We start from the raw sequence: 5629 nt of genomic DNA on the forward strand, positions 1-5629 counted from the left end.
AGATGTAAAGTAACAAATTGCACATTATGAATTATACCACATGCTTCTCCGTAGCAGTCGTGTTCCTTGACAGAAAACTGATAAAATGTAATTTTTTTAAGCGGTGATTAAAATCATTTTCTTAATGTACAGTATATAAGAGCTGCATACTTTGTAATATTTAAGACAAATCTTGCTGTGCAATCTTTTAATAAGTAATTTCTACCTATATAGTTATCTGTAAACATTTATATTTTGTAATACTGCGTATCATAATCCTGATGGATAACGTTGTCTAGTAATCAACAGGGTAGAAAATGTATGCATAATACTCCTAGACGCATACCGCCTCCGGGTTACTAATTCCTGACATGTATGCTAGTATTGCACCAGCCCCGATTTTTTTTGCCATGCCCTTAGGTTAGTTAGCTAGTCACTCTTAAGAATATAATTTGGGTGTGGGAGACAAGATTATTTTCAAGAAAATTCTATGGTTAGTTTTTAAGATATGGCGTCCCGCTTTTTTTCAGGGAAAGGTCCCGTTACTAGGTTACATTTCGGGAATATGCGTCTGGGTTGCCTGTTGTGCTGTATTTTTAATTTTTTTTGCACAATAAATTTTGTTCTTTGCAAATAACTTACTGGGACACAGTCCAGCACAACGCTTTATTACAAAGCCATTGGCAGGAGAAGTTCGGTTCCGGTTTCGTCCCGGTAAGGCCAACATCCGTCGCTATCCCGTTCTGTTAAGGTACCGACGGTTAACTCGGGTCAACTTCCGTTATGACCAGCAAAAAACCTGCCGAGAAAAAAGAAAAATTAGCCAAGGTATCATAATAATGAGGCTTTCGATATAAATTACTAACAAAACCTAATGAGTGAAATTATTCCGAAATGGCAAACTTTCCACTCTTACTGAAGTCAAGAGATGAAATATTTAAAAAGTCATACTTTCAGTAGTAATTGCTATCTAAGGAAATCTTAAAATAAGCAGAAATTACTTTACAGTTACTTATGGCAAAAATGACTTTAAAGTTACTTCAAAAGTTTCTGACCAAGTAATTAAAAAAAAAAATTGCAAGCCCCCCTCCTGGCGTACGATAGACCTAGGTCTATCGTACGTCGTAAGGAGATCCTCCCCCTTCAAGGGCTCCGCCCCTGAAGGGAGAGGATTAGCTTGCGGAATTTGGTTTGGATATACTAAAAATCAAGTAGCTTACCCATTAATTCTGGAGGCAAAAATAGTTACCAACGGATCCCGTGAAGACGCCAGACCTTGCTTTCTTTGGCCAGTCGAAATCAAGTGAAAACTTTTCTTTCTTGTATGGTAGAAATTAGGAGAAAGCTTTCTTTCTTGTAGGGTCGAAAATAGAAGACAGCTTTCCTGTGTGGTCGAAGTAAGGAGTGGGCTAAACCACGCTCGTCCACCAATCTGAAAAAAGTTACAAGCACAGTTGTACGACCATCACGTTTCATCCAAAGGAGCTGTAAATACATAGACAAAAGACTTAAGGTTAACATTAAAATAACGAATATACCCTGAAGTCTGCAACTAATAAAAAAAAAAAGGCCACATAAAGCCATTACAAACCACACAGTAACCAGACCGATTCTCTAAACCTTATAGTACGATGCAGCCTCACTTGCAAAGGCTCCGTCGTCTCGGTGACTTCTGAGCCACAGTTCAGTAATAACCGCCGCTTCAAGACCAACGTAACAGTTAGCTGTCGAGCCAAGGACTCTCAAGCCGCTTCCCGAACTGACGATAGATGGCAGCACCATGCGAAAACCAGAGTAGACTATTAGGAGAATATTGCAATCGAATATTAGAGAACGATGATGATTACAGAAATTATTTATCAGTTGGAAAAGCACTCACTAGTTCTTTGTTTTGAAAGAACCCTTCTTCTCGTAATTACATTGTTTTACCTATATAAAAAGAGCAACTGCTTCCACAGTGACACTGTAATACTCCTACACAAACTCGTGCATCCGATAACCTTAGCTTTTAGCCATGACGCCTGTGAAAAATACTGATATCCTGTTAATTTCTGGATCTTCACGTTAGATGTTTTTGATTTCATCAGCGTGTGGGACGACTGGGTTCAGAGAACAATCAAGCGATAAGCCGTGTTGTCGAAATCTTTTCATTTGTCAGAGGTTAATTGCGAAAGATGTTAGTCATCATCCAATGATTGAAAGAAACCCGTGAACACGTATAGACTTTTTTCCGTTAATTGAAATTTTGATTTGTCTATTCTTCATTTATTTATCTATTTGTTTGTTTACTTATATGACAGGGATATACATTGTTTGCTCTGTCCTGTTACCCTTTATTGACAAATATATATATATATATATATATATATATATATATCACTATATGTATATATATATGTATCTATATATATATATATATATATATATCACCATAAAGTTCTATATATATATGAAATGACTTTATTCAACAAAATGAGATTCTCCTCCTTCAGTGACACATAGCAACTGAACAAGAATGAATATAAAACGTGTACTTCATCCTCGAGAATATACTTAATTCTCGAGAACTTTCACAGCAGACATTGAATCATCAGCTGAGGTTTCTTTCTTGCAAACCATGACAATAAACATTGACATCGAACCAACACAATCAACATGGCAACGATGGACATTGCTTGACCCAGTTTCCAGTATTGGTTCAGCAAACATTATACTGCACGGTACTGATAGATGCTGTTTAGACGATGAACTTCAGTGATAGAGTATCATGAAGAGTTCACGGACCTTCATTATTTATTTTTTCATTCCTGGAGGTTACTTATTCATACTGAAGATTATTATTATTATTAAAATAGTTTAACCAGACCACTGAACTGGTTAACGGCTCTCATAGGGCTGGCCCGAAGGATGAAAATGGAATGGAGTACCAGGTCTGGGCCAGAGGCCAAGCAAATGATGAATGTAGTTTTAAAAATAAATATGCAAAAGGTATATGTTTCCACACTAGAATACAAGCACACATTAAAAAACTAAAAAGGAAATTGATTTGGCTAGCACGCCTCCATAAAACAGAATGACCAAGTTTGGAAAGGGGACAAGAAAGGATAGAAATTCTGCTAAAATCCGAGAAAAGTTAGAACTTATAAACGGCGGCACAGCGTACCCTTTTGTGCTATGTATGTGTCTGTAATTCTGTGGGTGGGTTCGTGTGCGTGTGTGCATCCAATATACAATAGTCCATCAATGAGTGAGATTGTTCAGAAACCGGACCTATGTCAAAATTAAAGAAATATGATTTATTCCACACTGATCTTTGTGGGGTCATTTCTTCCATAATTCTCTCATCGTGTGTTCAGATCGTAAGAGGTTTTAAATGAAGACAGTCACCAGATTTTATGCATTTTAGTATTCAGGATGAAATGCGTTTCATTTTTATAAATGTGGTTTAGCCCTCATTTATAAAATTTTGCCAAAAGTTATTATTTAGTCATCACTTAATGTCATTTGGCAGCTCCGAGTATGACGTTATTAAAGTTGGGCATCTTAGCATGTAATTAGAAATTTGAATAATTGGATTAAATGAAAGCTAATTACTTACTATTACACTAGCATTGTTTGAACACGGAATGATCGCAAGTTCTACAATCACAAATGACCCAGTCTAAACTTAAGGCTTCATGTAACGATAAAATCAACGACGTAACATATATCTGAGACATAACTTGAAGAAGCACATTGTAAGAGTAATAAAGAAATTCCAGACTTATTCTTTTATTCATCAGAAACCTTATAATTTCCAGGAATATGTTTCATCATGCTTTGCTCTAAAGTTATATCTCCTCAGGTGCAGCCGTATGTCGTGGCGTATATGTAAGTATGTGAGTGAAATTTTCACTGTATATTTGTGCAAGAGAGAGAGAGAGAGAGAGAGAGAGAGAGAGAGAGAGAGAGGGGGTACATTTGCGGTCTACTGTAACTATTTCCTCTCAAATTTGCCTGAACTGCATGGTATAAACACGCCCACTGATTTTGAGCTCTTCGTTGGGCGAGTCAGTAGAGCTGTGATGCATTCATTAGCCGAGTTCAATCTCCAGTATCTGATGAAGAGTTAAATTCTTTGGTGATGAAATTCATTTCTCATATAATGTAGTTCAATTCCTCCAATAGCTGCAGGTCCACATTGTAAGTAACCAACTGGTTCTTAGCCACGTAAAACAGAATCTAATCCTTCAGGCCAGCCCTAGGATATTAATCCCAGCTCAGTGGTCTGGTAAAACTAAGGTATACTTAACTTTTAACGACTGTTACCTATTACCAGGACATTACCGACTTTTTTTTATCCTTTTTCATTGGTCCACCCTTCTATTATTATTATTATTATTATTATTATTATTATTATTATTATTATCATTATTATTATTATTCGTGAAACCGGTAACGCAAAGAGATAGACTCAATTTGCCCAATCGCTGGATGGATGGATTATTCTCCTGCTGATCTTATAATCTCACTCGCGCATCCGGATTCTAACAGTTTCAATATCGGAACCCTCTTGAGAGCCCTCCACTTAATTCCACTTCATTTCGCTTCATTTATTTTGTGAAATCCGGTTCATTTCAGTTCCTTTCACATTCAGATATTCCTTTTCAGTACTCGGACGCTCCAGCTTTCCTTTGTGGATTTTGGAGTTTGATAAGAGGAATATCCTGCACTCGTCTCTATTCCTTTTTTTTCTACTTTATGGTTAAATGCAATCGAATTCTCTACGATTTTCGTGCTAATTGATTTAGGAGAGATTTGAATATTCTCAGTCGTTTAATGGACTACCAGTAGAAATGCTTTCTTGTACATAAATTGTACATTGTACTAATTAATTGCTCATTAATTGTTGTGCATAAATTCTTTGTTGTATATGAATTTTATGGCCTAATAAAGTCTATAATGCATTCGCTCGATGACTCTGAATGACTGATGCAGCTTCCTGCATTGCACCTTTGTTATCAATTTCCTGATTGACACTTAAGTAGAAATGCTTGCGTCTTTCCTGCTGGTCAGAATCAGTGGCAAAGTCTCTTTTAATGCAGCTTGAAAAGATTAAATAAAAGATATCATCTGATTCACAGCCACTGAACCTGCAATTTAAGGCTCCAGAAATGACATGGAATTCTCGCTAACTTAGAAAGGTCTTGATTTAAATTTATTTTTCTGCCAAACCACTTGAGAATTTATTTATACAACACTGCATGTGATCGAACGAATTATTGGCCCCACGCAATCCAGTGGTTGCTAATTTCTGTTCCAGATGACTACTTCAAATGTAAATATTTAATCGTTATATTTTGTTCTGAGTAATAAGTGATTAAGGTTACGTCCAAAGTTAGCATGGCTCTGCTGGTCATGATTTTCTTTACCTGAGTCTGAAATTAAAACAGTTTTTTTATTATTTCCAATATTAGAGGTTTCTTTTGGCGTTCTTTTAGTAAGTTACTTTACCTGTTGACTGACTGACTAGTCTCGTCTCACGGTCATCCTTGCTATCATTTATATCTTTTATTTATCTCATCCCGACGTTCTAGAAAGGAAGTTTTTCAAGTCAGTGGTTCTTAACCTTTTTCAGTGTATGCACTTTTCCAAATCAGCAGTCAGTTCT

General features: G+C 36.4%; 1 long non-coding RNA gene across 1 annotated transcript; it reads right to left on the reverse strand.

Moving 5' to 3' along the window:
- Positions 1 to 551: 551 nt before the first annotated feature.
- Positions 552 to 1651, reverse strand: LOC136841265 (uncharacterized). Its single transcript, XR_010853857.1, has 3 exons — positions 1600 to 1651; positions 1200 to 1464; positions 552 to 778 (listed from the first exon to the last, which is right to left on the reverse strand). It is a non-coding gene; the product is annotated as an uncharacterized lncRNA (long non-coding RNA).
- Positions 1652 to 5629: the final 3978 nt, after the last annotated feature.

This window comes from Macrobrachium rosenbergii, chromosome 8, assembly GCF_040412425.1.
Source record: "Macrobrachium rosenbergii isolate ZJJX-2024 chromosome 8, ASM4041242v1, whole genome shotgun sequence".
Lineage (NCBI taxonomy): Eukaryota > Metazoa > Arthropoda > Malacostraca > Decapoda > Palaemonidae > Macrobrachium > Macrobrachium rosenbergii.